This window comes from Trematomus bernacchii, unplaced genomic scaffold (genome assembly GCF_902827165.1).
Source record: "Trematomus bernacchii unplaced genomic scaffold, fTreBer1.1, whole genome shotgun sequence".
Taxonomy (NCBI): domain Eukaryota; kingdom Metazoa; phylum Chordata; class Actinopteri; order Perciformes; family Nototheniidae; genus Trematomus; species Trematomus bernacchii.
The window spans coordinates 21,120-42,569 of NW_022987848.1; the positions used below are offsets into that span (position 1 = coordinate 21,120).

Sequence of the window (21,450 nt, forward strand, 5' to 3'; positions counted from 1 at the left end):
GTACCAGTGAAGATATATGAGGACAACCAGGGAGCAATAGCTCTATCCAAAAACCCTGTATCCAGACAGAGAAGCAAGCATGTAGACATCAAATACCATTTTGTACGATCTGCACATGCTGAGGGGAAGATATCTATTACATATTGTCCTACTGCAGATATGGTAGCTGATGTCCTAACCAAGCCGTTGACAAAGGCAAAATTTGACAAATTCAAAGGGTATTTGTTTGGAGAGTAATGTGAATTGCAGGTGTAAAAATTGAACACTGCTAGAGAAGTTTTTTTTTGTTTATTTTGGATTCTGTGTACCACTGTAGAGAGTTATTAACATGTCTTTGAGTGGGAGTGTTAAGCATATTTGTATAAGAACAAAGTCATGTTTCAGTTCATGTGTATGACATCATCAGAATGTGCCTGAGTGAAAGAAACGTGGTCATGCTAATGAGCATGCGCAGATTCAATAAACGGCCCGTACTCCAGGCCAAACTCTGAGCGATGTGGTCGTGTGTGTTTTTCTGTCCGTAGCATACTTACAAACTACTTTGGTTGACTGCAAACGTGGAGACTTCTGCTGAATATAATGTCTCACGCAACAGAGGGGAATTATTGAAACGGGATTTGTACAGTGTTCCACGGCATCCGCCGCTGCGAAAATGTGGGGCAGGGCTGAAAAGTGGGGGGGCCAATGGCCCCCTGGCCCCGCCGCTTCCGGCGCCCTTGGATGGAGGACCACACCAGCGATCTGAGCGAGGCGCGGATCCCCTTCCTGGATTATAAAACGTACACCGACCGGAACTTCTTTCTGCCCACGAAGGACGGCGCGGACGACACCATGATCACCGGGAAAATACAAATCCCAGAAGCCCGAAAGGCCATCGTGGCTCAGGCTCTGAACCAGTTCTCCAACCTGCTGAACAGCAAACCCTTCCTCATCAACGTGAGAGGACCACGTCTTTTACGGCTTCTTTACTTACGTTTTATTCATTTATTGTTCACGTTGACATTTACTCTAGCACCCCCATGAGTTTAAATATTGTATATAAGCATCTTTGAGCACTAGGAAAAGCGCTGTAAAAATGAAATGTATTATTATATATAATACTTGTGGAAATCGGCTTTCTTAATAAAAAATATGAACCCAAAGATAATAAAATAATCCAAATTACAATTATTATTATATTACTATCACTAGCTTTTCCCTTTAATGGATTATGATCTGCATTCAGAGTTCTTCCAAAGATCACTACGTCACTTCGTTGCTCAAACCCAGCCATGTCTTTAATCTTAAACCCCTCTGTATTTATGTACCGTAGTTTATCCGTACGTTGGAGAGCCGTCCGGACTTTAACGCTTGTGCTCGGGGTTCCTTCGCCTCTCTGCTGACGGTGGCGCTGCACGGGAAGCTGGAGTATTACACCGACATCATGAGGACACTGCTGCTGGAGCTGATGGACGAACACGTGCAGAACAAAAACCCAAAACTCATGCTGCGCACGTCAGGAAACACAAGAACTCTCGCTAGAAACATTCAGTTATTTACACAAAAGTACACACATTCTTTACTCAAGTAGAAGTACAAATACTCGTGTTTAAAAATACTCTGGTGAAAGTAGAAGTACTGACTAAACTTCTTTACTCAAGTAAAAGTAAAGAGGGCTTTGAAATGTACTTCAGTAAAAAGTTCCCATAACTACCATCTGTTTTAAAGAGTACCTGACCTCCCTTTATATTAATAGAACAATAATGTCATTGTTAGCTAATGAATGTTTCCATGCTGAACAACGGCAACATGACAACGTTTTCATTGGTCCCTCTTCTTTAGAGAAGACCAGGAAATGATGGATACACGGATCGTGTTCAAATCAATAGGCACGCAATGACTCTAAATAATAATGATCATGCCACCAGACACGCATTCAAACCAAGGGCGCCGGAAGCGGGGGGGCCAGGGGGCCATTGGCCCCCCCACTTTTCAGCCCTGCCCCACATTATTGCAGCGGCGGATGCCGTGGAACACTGTACAAATCCCGTTTCAATAATTCCCCTCTACTCTAAAGTCGCATCTAAAACGCGATCTGATCTAGCTGTGTATATTTTGTTATGTTTGATTGTTATATTCAATCTCATTAGCTACAGGCATTTTTGAAGCTCGTAAAGCGAAGATGACAGCTGTCACTCGCCACTCTGCTGTTCCACAGCGCCGCTTCCCCTCCCTCTGCTGAAATTATGAATGTAAGGCGTATAGTAATCATAGATAACACGGCAGGGTCTGTTACAGTTTGTTTTTATCTGATTTCAAATAAACAAAGTCTTGGCTTTCAGAATATTAAACTTGTTTCGGCAAATTCAGATGATAAATACAACTTTGAAGCTTGTAACGGCATAATTACAAGCGGAGAACGGAGTAACTTTACGTCACTGCAGGCATTATAACAGCCGGAGAGTGTTCTCCCCGGGAAATTAACACAATACACACAAACGCAAAAATACACAAACACACACACATATACACACACACACTTCCCCCAGACCAGTAATCCAAACGAAAATATCTTCCCTCCGTAGTATTTTGATCATTTGCTCCGCTAATAATCAATCAGTTCGATCCAGAGAAGAGGAAACTTTAAAGGCCTTTTTCTCAAAATGATGACTCTGTAACAGTCATTATATAATGTGACATATTTTGCTTAATATTTGGAGTAGCCTACAACAACAATCCTGATATCATTAGAAAGCTATGAATCTCCTCTTTCCAACAGTGTATACAACTCAAAATGTGTCTTCGGGTCAATGCGACTGATTTCGATGGAGCAGGTCACTTTGCATTAGGTAAAATAAAGCAGGCAGACATAACAGGAAGAATATGTACATTTTAACCCAATCAAATAGGACATTGTCACACCATTCAAATGTATCCATGTAAATTACAACCAATAAAAAAGCTTAGATGTGTTTATTTGTTACGTTGTTTACTTTATTTGTTACGTTGTTCTGTGTGTGTCAGCCGTTAACCTAGATAGAAAGAATATATACACTTGCAAACACGTCAGAAGAACCAGCGCAGAAGAAAACTATACAGTCAATCTAAACTTAAATTAACAACTGGACATCCCTGACATCCACGTCTTTGGAGCCTGGACCTTCATCAATCATAGAAACAGCGAAGCCAGATGAACCCAAAAGCAGCAGCTCTGCGGCCGCAGAGACTGTCAAAACCGCCGCCACCGCCGTCGTTGAACCGAAACAGGCTGGTTCCGACTGCATGGAGGTTTGTTGCCGGGACATTGAGACGGGTAAAGCTGTACAGAAACTGACCGCCAGATTATTTGGGCAAAGAGAAAGGTACTTCAACGCAGAATGGTACAAAAACAGAGAGTGGTTAATTCTTTGCAAAACCACTAAACGGGCCTTCTGTGAAATATGCAGATTTGCTGCTGTCAAACGGCTTGTCACTTTCTCAAAATGTGGAGATGATAGCTTTGTTAATATCGGAGTTAATAACTGGAAAAAGTGCCCAAGCCTCCTGGACAGCCACGAAAAGTCTCATTTCCACAGAGAGTGTATTAAAAAAAAGTGCGCTTTCTTCAGTCAAACACCAGTCAACATACAGCTTGTCAAACAACAGCGTATTGAGCAGGAAAAAAGAAGAGATGGAATGATAGAGCAACTGCGCTGTCTGCAGTTTCTAACCCGACAGGGCCTAGCAATCAGGGGGCATAATCAGGGCGGATAAGGAGAGCAATTTCCAAAAGAACTCGTAGCTGAGAAAAACCCCACTCTGAAAAGCTTCATGCTCACCGGGAAATATGCATCATGAGACAATTAATGAACTTATAAATCTAATGTATCGGGAGTCTCTCACCACTATATTAACTGAAATTTAAAAGCAATGCAAAACATGCAGTTATTGTGCTTCCAGCAAACATCCACTGATAAACTGCGATGTTAACAACCTCATGATAACCTCATATTTTTTTAACTTAGGATCTACCTGTGTTTAGTCTAGAAAAAGGTAAATGTGTGCATTTTATTATAAAGTTGTGTATATTTACAGACTGTTGCAAAAACTAAGAAACTTATAAACATCAGGTTTAAAGAGCTTTACAAAAAAGTAACACAATTAGAGATGTTTGGAGTTTTATTTTAGTTATTAATTTACATTTTTTGTCAAAGAGATGCTGATTTGATACCGTTAGTTACGGCATTTCCTGTTTCTGCCGGAGAGAGGGGAGTTTGTCCCAAAGCTTGCCGCTGTATCGACTCCCTCCATCTGACAGGAGGGAGCCTCATGTGTCACTCCACGGAGTTAGTTCACTCCGTCACGGAGGGGGAGTGTGTAGGGGGAGTGTGTAGGGCGTGGTTTGGGATTGGGCCATACACACGCACTTTTTTGGCCCCCCCACTTCTAAAATGAATCCGGCGCGCCTGATTCAAACTAAAGTAACCAGCCTGTTTGGAACATGTAAGAAGTAGAAAGTACAGGTATTTGTGTTCAACATGTAAGAAGTAGAAAGTACAGGTATTTGTGTTCAACATGTAAGAAGTAGAAAGTACAGGTATTTGGGTTCAACATGTAAGAAGTAGAAAGTACAGGTATTTGTGTTCAAAATGTAAGAAGTAGAAAGCACAGGTATTTGTGTTCAACATGTAAGAAGTAGAAAGTACTGGTATTTGTGTTCAACATGTAAGAAGTAGAAAGTACAGGTATTTGTGTTCAACATGTAAGAAGTAGAAAGTACAGGTATTTGTGTTCAACATGTAAGAAGTAGAAAGTACAGGTATTTGTGTTCAACATGTAAGAAGTAGAAAGTACAGGTATTTGTGTTCAACATGTAAGAAGTAGAAAGTACAGGTATTTGTGTTAAAAAAGAAACATGTACTTAAGTACAGTAACAAAGTATTTGTACTCCACTACTTCCCACCTCTGGTTATTGATCTATTAATATAAAAAGTCAAGGCTATTCACACTGGATTTAACAGGAAATGGCTTCCACTGGATCCTAACTAAAAAACTAAAAGCTCACACTCCTTTTCACTGTTAGACGTACATGGCAAAACAAAGCAGTTTTATTTTTAGAATTTTTTATTATTTCCTTGTATTTTCTTTAGGTGACCTGAAAGCATGAGTCTCAAATAAATTATTGAATATTTTTGGTTAATAATCTTAGCTTTTTTAATATTTTTTCCAAAAGGTAAGTTCAAGGTTCAAGGTTCTTTATTTAGTCATACGAACATACAGAGTAGTTATGCCGATGAGAATCTTAGGTCACAGGCGTCTCCAACAGAGCAACACAAAACACAGATTAACAGAAAATATAGTGCAAGTAAATAGTAATACAAAAATAAATTAAAAAAAATAAAAAGTGAAATAGTGCAATAAGAGTCTATATGCAAGTTATTTGAATGATATATTAGGTGAATAGATAAATAATGACTAAGTAGCAGATGAATGTTATGGATGTTGTTTCAACAGTTCAGGTGTTTAATAGTCTTCTGGCCTGTGGGATGAAGCTGTCTCTGAGTCTGGTGGTTTTAGTCCTGATGCTGCGGTAACGCCTGCCAGACGGCAGCAGACTGAACAGTTTGTGGCTGGGGTGATGGGGGTCTTTGATAATCCTGAGGGCTTTCTTCCTGAGCCGCTGGGAGTAGAGGTCCTCCATGGATGGCAGCTCCGTCCTGGTGATGTTCTGTGCAGTTTTCACCACCCTCTGTAAAGCCTTACGGTTAAGGGCGGTGCAGCTGCCGTACCAGGCCGTGATGCAGCCAGTCAGGATACTCTCTATGGTGCACCTGTAGAAGGTCAGGATACTCTCTATGGTGCACCTGTAGAAGGTCAGGATCCTCTCTATGGTGCACCTGTAGAAGGTCAGGATCCTCTCTATGGTGCACCTGTAGAAGGTCAGGATCCTCTCTATGGTGCACCTGTAGAAGGTCAGGATACTCTCTATGGTGCAACTGTAGAAGGTCAGGATCCTCTCTATGGTGCACCTGAAGGTCAGGATGCTCTCTATTTGTGCACCTGTAGAAGGTCAGGACGCTCTCTATGGTGCACCTGTAGAAGGTCAGGATCCTCTCTATGGTGCACCTGTAGAAGGTCAGGATGCTCTCTATGGTGCACCTGTAGAAGGTCAGGATCCTCTCTATAGTGCACCTGTAGAAGGTCAGGATCCTCTCTATGGTGCACCTGTAGAAGGTCAGGATCCTCTCTATGGTGCACCTGAAGGTCAGGATGCTCTCTATGGTGCACCTGTAGAAGGTCAGGATCCTCTCTATGGTGCACCTGTAGAAGGTCAGGATGCTCTCTATGGTGCACCTGTAGAAGGTCAGAATGCTCTCTATGGTGCACCTGTAGAAGGTCAGGATGCTCTCTATGGTGCACCTGTAGAAGGTCAGGATCCTCTCTATGGTGCACCTGTAGAAGGTCAGGATCCTCTCTATGGTGCACCTGTAGAAGGTCAGGATACTCTCTATGGTGCACCTGTAGAAGGTCAGCATCCTCTCTATGGTGCACCTGTAGAAGGTCAGGATGCTCTCTATGGTGCACCTGTAGAAGGTGGAGAGTATCCTGGAGTCCATGTTGAACCTCCTCAGCCTGCGGAGGAAGAAGAGCCGCTGTCGAGCTCTTTTGGTGATGGTGGTGGTGTGAAGAGTCAGGTCCTCAGTGATGTGGAGTTTTGATGGATTTTTTTAATTATAAAATGTATAATAATTAAACGTGTTTTTTCCAGATTGTTGAACTGTCCCTTTAAAATATTGTGTGTGTGTGTGCAGGTCGGAGACGGTGGTGGAGAGGATGCTCTGTAATTGGATGTCCATCTGTATCTATTAGTTCCTCAGGGTAACGGATATATTTTTTTTTTCTCTTGTTTTTTCACTTCCTCTCCGTTTGTTTTGACTGTTCTTCGATCTGCTTCTCTCTCTTCTTCCTCTCCAGTTATAATTGCCTCTTTGAAATGTTCCTCTGTCTCTCTTTTCTGTGGAAATCAGTTTTGTTGCCCCTTGTGTTTTAGTTTGTTTGTGCTGTTCGGAACAACCAACAGCTGCAGCTCAGAGTCTCTATAATTTAACATCCTCGTACCAAAAAGTGTGTTTGTTATGTTGTGTTCAAAATCTGCAGCTGAATGTCAATGAGTTTATTCCCTAAACCCTGAATAAGTCCTGCCAGTATCCAAACATATCTTTTTTATAATTATATTTAATTGTAGTATAGATTACGTCTGTTATATTTCATTTTTTATTATTTTTAATTATTTCTGATATGATTGTGTGATCAGGACACAGCAGGGGAGCCTCTCTACAAGCTGTTCAAGGCTCTGAAGCATCAGGTGGAGAAAGGGCCGGTGGACGCCAAGATGAAGAAAGCCAAATACACTCTGAATGACACGGGGCTGCTGGGAGACGACGTGGAGTACTCAGTACTGGTAAATACACATAATATACACCCAGTACACACACAGTACACACAGTATACACCCAGTACACACAGTATACACCCATTACACACACAGTTCACACACAGTACACACAGTATACACCATTACACACACAATTCACACACAGTACACACAGTATACACCCAGTACACACAGTATACCTGTATACCAATTTCTGAACAATGTCAACATTTTGAAAAAAAGTCATAAAAATCTGAGAAAAATCAGAAACAAAGCAATAATTATAAAAACAAAATCTGAAAATGTCAAAATCTCTAAGTGAAAAAAGTAGAAGTTCAGAAAACTTTGAAAAAAGTCAAAATTCTGAAAACACACACACACACACAAGTCAAAATATCAAAACAAATATTATATTTCTAGAAATAAAATAAGTTGATGTTACAAATTAGGAGTGTGTCGCCTCCTGCTGGTTCATGGTGGAACTGCAGGGTTACTGTGAGACTTAGTGGAAGAAAGAATAAGGAAATTACATTTAATTTAAGGACTGAAATTAGATTTTCTTTAGTTTTTTTACCTATTTTAATGCATTTTTCTCTTTTCATCGTTTCAAATTGTTAGTTTTTGGGGATATTTGTTGTCTTTTCTTTGCCATGTAGTATACTTCAGTACCTTTTACTTTTTGTATCTATAAAAAACATTAATATACAACACCATATTCTGAAAAACACTCATTAAATGTATTTCCTGACATTTCCTCAGAGTGGCGTCCGGGCTCCACGGGTCAGATCCTGTCCGACCTCGACCTGACCTCTCAGAAGGAAGGACGCTGGAAGAGACTCAACACGCTCGCTCACTACAACGTGAGATACTTTGATATTTGACTGTGTTTAATGTGGTGCAAAAACACAATGTGTTGTTTGTCAGAATCAGAAACAGGTCGGTTGACACGTACGAGGAATTTGACTTGATGTCGTGGTGCGTACATAAAAGTCAAACCAAAATGAAAAACACAGTTAGAGAACTATTTTAAGAAAACTATAATAACATTAAAAAATAATACAAAATATAGTAAATTGTTATGGTGAACTGGATGTCTTTGGACTGATGGACAGAAAACGTTAAGATGTCGGGGTTTAAGATAAGATAAGATAAGATGTACTTTATTGATCCAAATGTGAGATATGTTTGCGTTGCAGCAGCATAAAGAGACATGGCATTGCACATAAGTAGAAATGAAAAGAGTATACATTAACCCAGTACACTAAATCTATAACTGTCTGACAAATAAAAAACTATTGAAGCGCCGATTTACATGAAATAGATTAGAAAGCAGGATATTATATATATATATATATATATATATATATATTTAGTCGTATGTTTCCCTGTGATTTCTTTCAGGTTCGAGATAACGCCATGCTGGTTCTCTCCAGAGTTCTACACTCACAGTCCTTCCACCAGCACCAAGACAACTACGAAGAGAGTATGTGCACACACACACACACACACACACACACACACACACACACACACACACACACACACACACACACACACACACACACACACACACACACACACACACACACACACACACACACACCACACACACACACACACACTAACACCCTTGACTCTTTATATTAATACTAAATAAATACCTAGCTGAATGTGTTTTTAGTTGTGTTTCCTGCGTGTTTCCTGACTTTCGGGCAGGGGTATCATAACCTCTCCTCCCTTTCAGAGAACGCTCTGCTGGAGGACGACCACACCTTCCACCTGGTGCGTCCGGCAGATGAAATGGACGAGGGGAAGTCGAAGAGAGGAAGCATGAAAGACAAGTCCATGACGAAGGCCATCACCGAGATCTACCTCACCAGACTGCTGTCCGTCAAGGTGAGACACGAGGACTTGTATACCTTCAATCCAATCTTAAATAGATATGCACTAATATATTACACAGTATTCATGTGTTAGTAAGCCCACTTTACAAATACATTTAGTCAATTCAAGTTGAAAACATTTTCCAACTAATCTAAGTTGATAAGAAAAAAAAACAATAACTTATTTACATAACAAGCTTGAAATGTACCCTTCATATTTCCCCTTATTATAATCAATCTGAAGCTTCTGTTCTAAGGAATGAGCTGCTAACAGAATACATGCTACCCTACGGAGAGCTGTGATGTTTCTTAAAGCATATTCAATCATCAAGAATCATTTACCCACATTTGATTGATTTAGCTAACTTATAACTTCACTTATGAGGACATGTACCTCACCTCTAGTGAGCGGCCCAGCCCTTCCTATATCTTTCTGTATGTGGCCCTCAGTGAAAACAGTTTGGACACCCCTGCAGTATATAAACGTGTGTGTGTGTGTGTGTGTGTGTGTGTTTCAGGGCACTCTGCAGGAGTTTGTGGACGACTTCTTCCGCAGCGTGTTGTGTTCAGGGGCCGTTGTTCCTCCGGCCGTTAAATACTTCTTCGACTTCCTGGACGAGCAGGCGGAGCGACACGACAACGTGGACGAGGAGACGCTGCACATCTGGAAGACCAACAGATACACAACGAGTACTGTGTGTACAAGTACCACAAGTATTATACAAGACGAGTACTGTGTGTACAAGTATTACACAAGACGAGTACTGTGTGTACAAGTACCACAAGTTGTATACCTGGTACTTATCTTATATATTCTAGTTGTATTCAAGTTAACCAAATACATTAAGGTTGTACAGTACAGGAATCATTCAATCTATTTTATAGTCTTACTATTGAATGAAAAGTGCCCAAACTTTTGATAAAATAATCATTGTTTTTCAACAAAAGTGCTAAAAAATGTTATTCATGGTCAAATGAATGTGCATAAATTGAGTTTGTGTAAAATATATGTATTTATTTGTATCAATAATACCAAATGCAACCTCTGTTAGCAAACACTTTCAAATAAATATGATTGTTTTTATCACTGTATTTATTAAAAAAAAAAATGCTCAGAATTCTCACAATCTTTTTTTGTTTTTCTGAAAATAAAGTCTTAATTCTAATAAAATAATAAATAAATAAACCTAAGAGTGTGTGATTAGTTCTGACGGGGTCTTTGTCTCCCCAGCTTGCCCCTGCGGTTCTGGGTGAACATCCTGAGGAACCCTCAGTTCATCGTAGACGTTCACGTGACGGAGGTCGTGGACGCGTCGCTGCACGTCGTCGCTCAGACATTCATGGACGCCTGCACCAAGACGGAGCACAAACTCAGCAGAGTGAGTGCAAAAAAACATTACATTTAACTCCTAGAGAAACGTTCAAGGATTCAGGGCTTTTATTGTGTACATAGCTACGGTGTGGATATCTCAATGAAGATCTGAGGTCACAGGCTCCTCCTACAGTGCAACACAATAACACAGATACAATAGTGCAAGTAAATAAAATAAAATAGAATATAGTAGACCTACTGTTTGAGAAAACTCTTAGGTCTTTTGTAACATGCATCCCATACGGAGAAACGTCCCTTTATCTTAAAGTATTTCTGTTAAAGTGATCCTTATGTCAGAAATCTGAAGAAAAGTCCAAATTCTGAAAATTGGCCAAAATCTTAACATTGAAAAAAAAGGCAAAAATCTGAGAAAAGACTCAAATCTGAAAAAGTCAAAATTGTGAAAGAATCTGAAGAAAAACCGGTACCACTTTACAATAAGACTACCCTTATAAAGGATTCATAAAGGGTTTCTAATTAGGTTATTAATTAGGTTGTAAACACTCCATTACAGTTTAGGAACTGGGGCAGTAACTATAGTAACGCAGTGTAGGCGGAGCCGTGACGTCATATTCAATGCGAACCATAAAACCAACACAGCCGTTAGCTGTTAGCACTCAGAGCTCACAGCTCCTCATATCTCTTCAGAAACTAGACAAAAGTGAAACAAGTACAAACCACAGACTGCCTGTGTCATGGCGAATACAGTCTCTGGTTTATTTATGTCTGTAGGACGTTGTTGTGAGTGTGGATGGTCGGAGCATATACTGCGTTAGCTTAGCCAATCTCCATTCAGAAAACACGCATTTTAAAAGGCGTTTCGCCTGCCGTCTGTCTGCAGACTTGTCAAAGCATTAATTCATGGTTTTTACTAACCGGTTGTTGGCCCGGAAAGAAACTGGATTTTGGAGAGCCAGAAAAACTGTGAAAAAGTACCCGCTAGCCGTAACTACCCCTTGGAAACGCAAAAAAACGGGCCGGGTTTGGCACGGCACGCTTAAACCGTGCTACGCTTAAACTGTGCTTCGCGCTGCAGTGGAAATGCGCCATTAGCTAACTTCGTCTTCTTCATCAGCCAGCATCCTTGGTATCTGTTGTTCACTGAGTTGATTGAACCCCATCCATCTTGATGTTTCTTGGCATCTCTTTATGACCATTTATTTATGAGTTACTAACATTTATAACTGCCAAAAGGGAGCCTTATTGTAAAGTTTAAAACACACATTCCCATGTATTAATGAGTTACTACCATTTCTAATAATAAGGCTTAGCAGTACAGATAAATGTGGGCTCACTATTTGGCAAGCAACCGGTCACAGTTGCCCTGTTTATCTCATGTCTTATAAAAGCTTATTAATGATTTATAAAGTGTTCACAACCTAATTAATAAATGAATTACAAACTATTTTACCTTTATACGGGTATTCTTATTGTAAAGTGAAAAAATCAAACATTTGAAAAAGACACAAATCGGAAAAAGTCAAAAATCAGAAGGAAAAAAAAGTCCAAATCCTGCACGAAGAGCGTCTTGTTTACTTCTCATTTTGCGTTTCATATCATTCTAAGAGACGATTTGCAAATAATTAAAAGATATTCCTCTGTTTCCCTGCAGGAGTCTCCTAGCAACAAGCTGCTCTACGCAAAAGAGATTTCCACGTACAAGAAGATGGTGGACGAGTGAGTGTGTTTTATTAAATACACAGGACAGATGTGTGTTTATATATTAGTGCACAGCAGCGTGGATGCATTTGGATGCATCAGTTAAAGCTTAAAATATCAACTTACAAATAAGAACATTGTTATTATTAAATATCTTTTCCCCCAGTAGTTTACAGTACATCAAAGCCCAGTTTGCTTATAGCAGCAAATGTGCTTTTTGTAAGGGTTTCAAAGGTGTGTGTGTGTGTGTGTGTGTGTGTGTGTGTGTGTGTGTGTGTGTGTGTGTGTGTGTGTGTGTGTGTGTGTGTTCTCTCTAGTTACTACAAGGGCATCAGAGAGATGGTCCCTATCAGCGATCAGGACATGAACACACACCTTGCTGAAGTTTCCAGGGTATGTAAAGAAACTCATTTTAATAACAGAACATGGGAAATGTCTATTTTTAGGTGATTTTTTAACGCGTTTGAACCTTTGTTTTGTAGCAACACACACACGAGCTGAACACCGAGTTGGCCTTACATCAGCTGTACCAGTACGCCAGCAAGTACTACGATGTGGTGAGAAACGGCTTTCTGTCAAATAGGAATATGGTGGTTTTCGAGTCAACATTTTGAGAAAAGTCAATACTTGGAGAAAAACAGTCTAAATTCTGAAAAATTTGAAAAAAAGTCAACATTATGAATAATTTGAAGAAATTCTGAGAAATTTGAAAAAGTCAAAATTCTGAGAAAAAATATCTAAATCTGAAAAAAGTCCAAAATTAAGAAACATTTGAAAAAAAGTCAAAATTCTGAAAAGAAATCATAATTTGAAAAAAGTCAACAATTTGAGAATAAAAGTCAAAATTAAAAAACATTTGAAAAAAACTCAAAATTCTGAAACTAAATTCAAAATCGGAAAAAGTCGTATTTCTGTAAAAAAAACAGTAAATCTCTAACAGTAAAAATCTTTACTGTAACGCTTGTACATTTGATACTTTCTGTCATATTAGCAAATCAATCCAATAGAGTGCCACAGTGACGCGTCCTAAAACCCGGAAGTAAGTTAGCACTTTTTACCACTTCCGGTTCCTTCGACAAAAAACAATGCAATTTCTCCATAGGGTTTAGGATAATAAGGTTTGTGGTTGAGACACATTGAAGAGACAGATCACGTTTTGTTCTACGACAATAAATCCATCAGCAGTGACCCCACTGGTGATTTCTGAAGAGTTTACGTGTCTGAAAAACGATGGTTGTTACCAAGTGGCTGAATAGGACTACAGAAGTTGTGGAGGACGTTGTACGTCATTACACCGAACACGTAAACACTCCCGCTAAGTTTGTTTGCCCTGTTCTGCTTGAAAGCAAGTTCCTGCCTCCTGCAAACTGTTCAAACAAACGCTTCAACTCGTACCATTTAGAATCTGTATGTTTGAATATGGATCTTAAGTTGGCGTGACGTTGAAGCAGCGACCCTGCTGTAGTTCGTTTATAGTATAACGTTAGCATTTTGCTTCAGGCGACTAGATTTATGATTAGAAAATTATAAAAGTAGGGTAGACATGTGGAGATTATCCTGAACAAAACATGATCCGTCTCTTCAATGTGTTTCAACCACAGACCTTATTTCCAGCTATTTTCCAAAATCCTATGGAGAAATTGGATTGCGTTTTTGTAGAAGGAACCGGAAGGAGTTTACTTACGTGTTTTAGGACGCGTCACTGTGGCACTCTTTGTAGAATGCTGTCTCTTCGATGCTTCAGTGTAATGTTTTATGTTTCTGCATTACGAGTCAAAAAGCAGAACCTGAATCTTTACCCAAACGTTACGTCATTTTGTCGTCTTTTCCAGATCATCAAGTCTCTGGACGAGGACCCGGCGGCCCAGAATAAGCAGCTGACGCTCCGCCTCCAACAGATCGCCGCCGCGCTGGAGAACAAAGTCACTGACCTTTGACCTTTGACCTCAGTGAAGGTCGGATACTAAAACACACAGGATGTTGTTTTTCCCATGAATGGACCTAAAAGGAGGACGAGCTCACGGACTCTAAGGAATGTTTTGACCATAATAAGGACTGAAGTGGGAGGAGCCACAGGAAGCTGATGGCCATATAAGGACTGAAGGAGGGAGATGTTACGAATGAATGAAGATCTTTGGACAATTTAAGGAGAGAAAACACCAAGAAGGCCATTTTAAAATGTGTGAAATCAAAGATGTGGAGGAAACTTCTGTGTAGCAATGCATGGAGTCACCGACTCAGGAAGGAGACATGGTGAGAGTTGGAGCTTTGATGTCAAACACTGATGGGTTTATTCAGAGTATTCGGCCGGAGGATTCACATCACAAATCAAAGAGTCAGAGGTTCTGACTACACGGTAGAGTTGCCACGTCAATTCTGAAGAGCCTCTCTCTATGCTAGACCTTTTAACTGGTTCACAGAGAGAAATCAACATCTCTGAAGGAGTAGACTAAACACTGAGCCACCTGCGTCCGACACTCATGGCCTCAAGGATTTCACATCCTAGAGCCCACAAACACCGATAAAGAAGTGCCTCAGTGTTCCCACAACAATTACCCTTCGTGCCAGTCAAGTTGACCGGTCACAGAGCAAAAGGTTAGATATCTAGAAGAATTATTCCTTAACAGTTCCTCTCTTTTTATCATTTTTGATAACCTTAAAACATTAGTCTAATAATAATTCTGGTCAATACTTAAATCAATAGGCGTCTTCAGATTTGAGTGTGGTCTCACCTTACATTCAATTACATCACAAAGTAGAATAAGATTGAAACATTCAATCACAATGATTGATACAGCCAATCATAATAGGAAAAATTATCTCTCATCAGTGTTTGGAGCATCTTTTGTCAATAAGTACAATAATGAACACACATAAAACACAGATACATAATAGCAAAATATTTGTTTTAAACTAATATCTTTTATCATTTTAAACCATTAGTTAATGTCATTTATCAAACTATAAAATCAAAACCAGAAACAGCTTAAAGATTTGCTTTAAGGCAATCACTAGTCAAAAGCATTTAAAACTTAGGATCATAAGAGATCCAGCTAAGGCATAAATTCACAGTGGTGATTTGATCAATCTGTAATCAGCAAAGTTGCAGTGTCTTCAATTTTAGGATTACTTTACGTTTACTTAATTACGCTTTAGCCAAGAGTAAGGCACTTAGTCTTAGTAAAATCAATACATTCATTTTAGTCAAGTACATTGTTCAAAATCTGAAAAGGAAACGTTAGGCAAATATTCAAAGACTTTTGTAAAAACCTGGAAAGGAAAGATTAAACATTCTTAAAACTTTAATTCATACATTTGTAAATGCTACAACTGATCTGTACCAAATTAAGTCTATCAATTATTCTTATTAGCCATACTTACCTGAAAATCTACTTATGGTACTTGGAAAGGGTTCTTCTGTGTTTATCTAATGTTGAATATAGAATATCAATTTCTTTAAATTATACTTCTCTAATTTGAGGATCAAATATGCTACATAATTGTTATATGAATTATTATAAATATTAATTAAATTAATCCAGTACTTGAAACATCATTGTAGGTCTGTCTGTTCATGGACAATACATTAAAGAGTAGTGTTGTTAAGCCTGATTGCTGGACGATTAAGGATATTAACATTATCTGTTATAATATTAGAAATATCTTATTATTCAATATAATCTGAGAATATTTATTTATTAATTTTGTTTAGTGTGAAAGTGTAATCTGATCTGACTAAATATATTTATCACCACTATTTAACACATCATTGGAAATATAAAAAAACAATCATTAATTGTACATCTTTCAACATCTGGACATTCAATTCAAAGTTCATCTTTGTACGAGAGCTGGAAGAACATGTCCGTCAGTCTTCCTTCTCCTCCTCCCTTTATGACACCGAGTGTCTGGTGTGTAATGGCATCCTGATACTGTAGATTAGCACTGAGGTGCTGATTGGCTCAAGCTCTTCTTCATCAGAGCGCCATATTTCAACCCCCCAATTGCTCTGCTTTTGTGTGGCTCATTCAGTGAGCACTGTAGCTGACCCCCAGTGAGACGGAGGCTCATCTGCCGGTATTCCTTCTGCTATCTGCTTGAGTACAACTGTGTATTCCTGATGCATCCAGGTCCCCCCCCGTGATGGGAGAGGTTAGGAAGACATCAAACTCCTCCAAGAAACATGGAACCTTGTATTATAGAAGCCTCTGAAGCCCTCGCTCGTCCTGCAGGGTTGTCTGCTAGAGCCCACCGAGCAGAAAGATGAAGAGAAGAACCCCCTCTTATCAGAAAGGTGAAGAGAAGCATCCTCTCATCTCGAACGACCTCGTGCTTCCTTGCACGTGGCTGGGGGTGCTCTCTGCACCTGGAGAGTGTGACCCTCTCTCTCTGACCCTTGGCCTTGAGAGCTGTCCTAGTTATTGGGTTAACACTTGATAGGGATGTTTTTCTGAGTGAAGACAACTCAAAGTAATGGATTAGCACATTATCATTTAATTACAAAAATAGGATAGGCCGCTCAGAATGATTTGGGAGCCTTCCTGACACATGCACATTATCATTTTGAAGGTTTGTGTTAGTCATTTAACATGCAAGAATCATATACTCATCAGTCCATAGCAGAGAAATGTTATTGTAAGTTAAAGGTGAGCTTGTCCCTGTGGATATAACCCCTTCTCAATGATTCTAAATGTATATTAATTCACCATTTACCTTTTGATAAAATATTAGTTTATCAGAAATATTTTGTCTCTTCCATAAAACATAGGTTTGAGAAATAAATTACCCATATAAAATAACTTACTCAATATAAATTACTCAATATAATTGACTCTTCCCTCCCTTTTCTTACATATGGTACATATGAAATAATAACTTAGGAGTCTATTTAAACATGGTATAGTTTATAATCTATTAATCGAGAAGACTCAGTATCACCTGTGTGCAGCTTACAAAAAACCATTGTGATAAACATATATTATGCAGGAAATTGATACATTTGTTGAAAAACAAAGCATATCTGATTTGGGAGGAAAAGTTTCATCCCTTTAACATCTGAGTTATTACTGATGGCATAGCATGAATGATACTGGGTGTCTGAGGGTGTCATTACTGAGAAATGTCAAACAAAATCAAAACCTTACATTTGAAAACAGGTTTGCATTCCTCCACTTAAGGTGACGTTATCATTGGAAACAATAAAAGCTAATTGTTTTGATGTACAATCTATAAATTGAATTGTTAGAGCAGAACAGAATGGTTGTATTGTAGCCTGAGTTTCGTGCAGCCTTTAGTTTTACCAGGTGGAAACATTGTCTATATAATGTGAATACATATAGAACTAGACATTAAGAGACCCCTGACATTAGGCCTATTTGAAACAATAGTAGGGGCTTTTACCAGCTCGCCAACTTACAGGCATCATAGCAGTATAAATAGCCTTAAAAACAACCCACTCTGCGGTAACGAGAGTCATGTATCTGAACCAAATGCCCTAAGTGAAGCCGTTAGTCTCATCTGACTGACCCAAGGGTTGGTGCTGGTGTGACAGGGAGGCTTCCAAGTGTTCATAGCAGATGTCATGCTTTCAGTTCATGGCTCAGTGGGGGGGAGCAGACCCATGTGAGACAGTATCAACGGCTGTAATGTTCAGTTTGAGGAGTGTCATTCTCTCTGGGAGCAGGAAATGGTGTCCATTCTCAGACCAGACCATTAATGTCATGTAGAGCAGCCATAGCATCTCTGTGACTGCACTCAGCCGGACTGCAGCAGGGCAGAACTGGGTGACTTTTAGTGAAGCCGTCCAAGGCCATAGACAAAATGGAACCACGTACTAACAAAAGGGACACAAGGTCATCAATGTCTCTCTTTACCTTTAGCCTAATTGTAAAACAAATTAGTGGAAGAAATGTGGAACCCTAATCCATCATCATGTGAGATTTAGAGTTCATTTAAATAATTACTTATGGGTTGAAGTCAAATTAACATTAACATTAGAACTAAAGTCAGTCAAAATTGGACGTGCACGGATCAGAATCTAATCAATACACCATTTTCCCAGCTCTGTAATGAAAAGGATATCAAGATTAGGTACATTACAGGAGTGTTAAAACATCCAAACATGCACACGTATCTTATTCTAGTAGAGATTAGAGGACAGGTCTAATGTTGTGAACAAAATGATCAAGTCAAAGTTATTTTATTTATTTTATCTTATGTACCACATTTAATTTAATAATTAATCTTAAATTACTAATAACTTTAAAGAAGGCAACAATTTACAATGTGGATAAGGTGACTACTTATCCAAAGTGTGTGGGTGTGTGTGGGTGTGTGAACAGCTTGTCTGCCCAAGGTTAAAACATTTGGGACAGCAGTGAGAATGTTATGAGAAACAATTTGTTGCTTAGACTGAACTCGAAAGAAGCTGAGATTAGAACATTTTAAATAAATCTAAACACTTGCACCTTAATTAAATACATTTGACATTTAGCTTGAGCTGGGTTCAATACTTTCTTTATGGTATTTAAATTGGGCTCAAGTAGAACCTTTACATGGATTTGGCTTGCAACACAAAGTGATACCGATCTCTGTCTGTTATGATTTGAAAGTCTCATGATTTAAAGTGTAGGGCTGTGAAGGAGAGGCCCTTGGAAAACAACATCTACTTTTTTTAACTGTAATTACTTATTGTAAAGAGATTGCAACATTATACTTTTTAAAGAATTGCTCAATTCATTTAACACATTTATTATGCACACTGTAATGAAAACGTCAACAAATATATTGATCCTGGCTTAACCAGCGACCTTTACTCTTTTGTTCATAAGCTCGGTTTCAGAAAACTTGTCAGTAGTTTAACACATTTATAATTTTAGTAATGTCTATGGAGACCAATTGGTTGATACGAGAAATAATTTGAAGCAGTTTAATAAAGAATGTTAAACTATAATTAAAACTGTAATTAAAACTTCAACTTATATTAATTATCTGATTCCAGTGGCCAGTTGGAATAGATAATCAACAAAGTTTCCATTTTGCAGCAACAGCGCAAAATGTTTCAACAATAATTTGTATTATGTCTCAGTCTAGTTCTGTCTTATCAGCTTTGTTTCGGAATGTGTTCCATACATAACGTTTTTTTTTCATTATTACCATACAATACATAGATTTAAGAATAAATTAAACAAATAATACAACATTGACCTAAAACAGCAGACAGATTTTAGAGGCGGTTAGACAAACCAATATAGACCCCTGATACAAACAATCAGACAAACAAACATGATGAACTCGTAATAAACACCAGTGCGACAGCAAAGTTCATCCAGCTCAATTTAGTCCGGATTAAAGAGGTTTCAGAGGGAGTAGGGATATGATCTCTCCCCAATGGGGAACCCAGTGGGGCACCTTGACTCGCGCACCCACCCTTGTATACAAGTCCTTGATCGGTGCCTGAAGACTGTCCAAGAGCAATAACTAGCTTATCCTCTTGCGACCCCACTATCCCTGTTCTAGTGGTGCTATGCCCCCCCCGATCAGGAGCACATAGACTTTTTTCTCCTCTACCCTTTCTATCCGAAACTACACAGTTAACTGTAGTCCTACTCGACCAGCCTATACACCTGCCATCATGTTCATCACAACGATGAAACACAGTTTTGTTCTACACTTGCATGCCACTGCCCACCCATGATCAATTAGCCTATAATTGTATGTATGCACCCCGGACCGGCACCAGCTCCTCCAGCAATGTAGGGAGCCTGTCGCATCAGGTAATGCACGCACCTCGCACCTGCCAGCACGTCGTAAACGGTCACAAGCCACGAGAGTGCTTTTAAACCGTCTCGTTTTTAATAGAGACGGCGGTGGTGTGAGTTAAAGCTATAGACAAAAGCTGTGATTTTCTCCCTCTGAGTTCACTTCACCAGCTCATGCAGATACGGGGAGGTATTTTACACACATTCCCCGGAGCCGCAGCTGGAGCCGTGTTTTTTTTAGAGGCGCTGGGGGTAATATCTCTGGCTGCTTGAGTTAACTGCTAGTGTTGGCCGCTGAAACCCCCGGAATCTCGGCGATTTGTTCATTACAAATCTCTATTTTGATTTCACACAGAAGTTCCACTTTACTGCTGCCCTCATTAAGGTCTTTTTAAACATCTCCGTGTATGCCTGCACGGCACATACGTCCCGAGCAGCACACACAGAGGGAACCAGCCAAGACAGAGTCCCTGGATGATCCCCTGGGGTTACTAGCCCCAAATGTTCATTAACCAAAACGAAACGCAGCCGCTTAGCTTCACAGATAATTTTAGGATACCGTCAATCACAGATTCTGGTAAGGCAATGTCCAAATGTAGATTTGAAATCACACTTACCAGTCTCTGAAGATCTGTTGGTATCCTGCCGACAACGCCAATTTGTGGAGGAAACTTCTGTGTAGCAATGCATGGAGTCACCGACTCAGGAAGGAGACACGGTGAGAGTTGGAGCTTTGATGTCAAACACTGATGGGTTTATTCAGAGTATTCGGCCGGAGGATTCACATCACAAATCAAAGAGTCAGAGGTTCTGACTACACGGTAGAGTTGCCACGTCAATTCTGAAGAGCCTCTCTCTATGCTAGACCTTTTAACTGGTTCACAGAGAGAAATCAACATCTCTGAAGGAGTAGACTAAACACTGAGCCACCTGCGTCCGACACTCATGGCCTCAAGGATTTCACATCCTAGAGCCCACAAACACCGATAAAGAAGTGCCTCAGTGTTCCCACAACAATTACCCTTCGTGCCAGTCAAGTTGACCGGTCACAGAGCAAAAGGTTAGATATCTAGAAGAATTATTCCTTAACAAAAGGGTTATTTTTTTAATTCGGTGTGATAGTCAGTCCTTTTTGCTTCTCTGCACCACACAATTTATTTTATCATTCAAGGACTAAAGAAGTGCCACTTTTTGGATGAAGAATTTACATAAAAAGACATTACCAAATATTTTCTTTATATGCGACGCAGCCCTTTTTTTTTTGGAAGTACTACCACTTGCGTATCACAGAACTGTGGATTTGAGGAGAATCAGAATCTTGATTTAAGGTCAATATTTTTTGTTTCCACACTAAACGGCAACAAGAGAAATCGGATGTTTTGT

General features: G+C 39.5%; 1 pseudogene; it reads left to right on the forward strand.

The window, feature by feature from the left end:
- The window catches only part of LOC117468679, a 28,917-nt pseudogene extending 14,422 nt beyond the window's left edge, over window positions 1-14,495 (forward strand).
- Window positions 14,496-21,450: the final 6,955 nt, after the last annotated feature.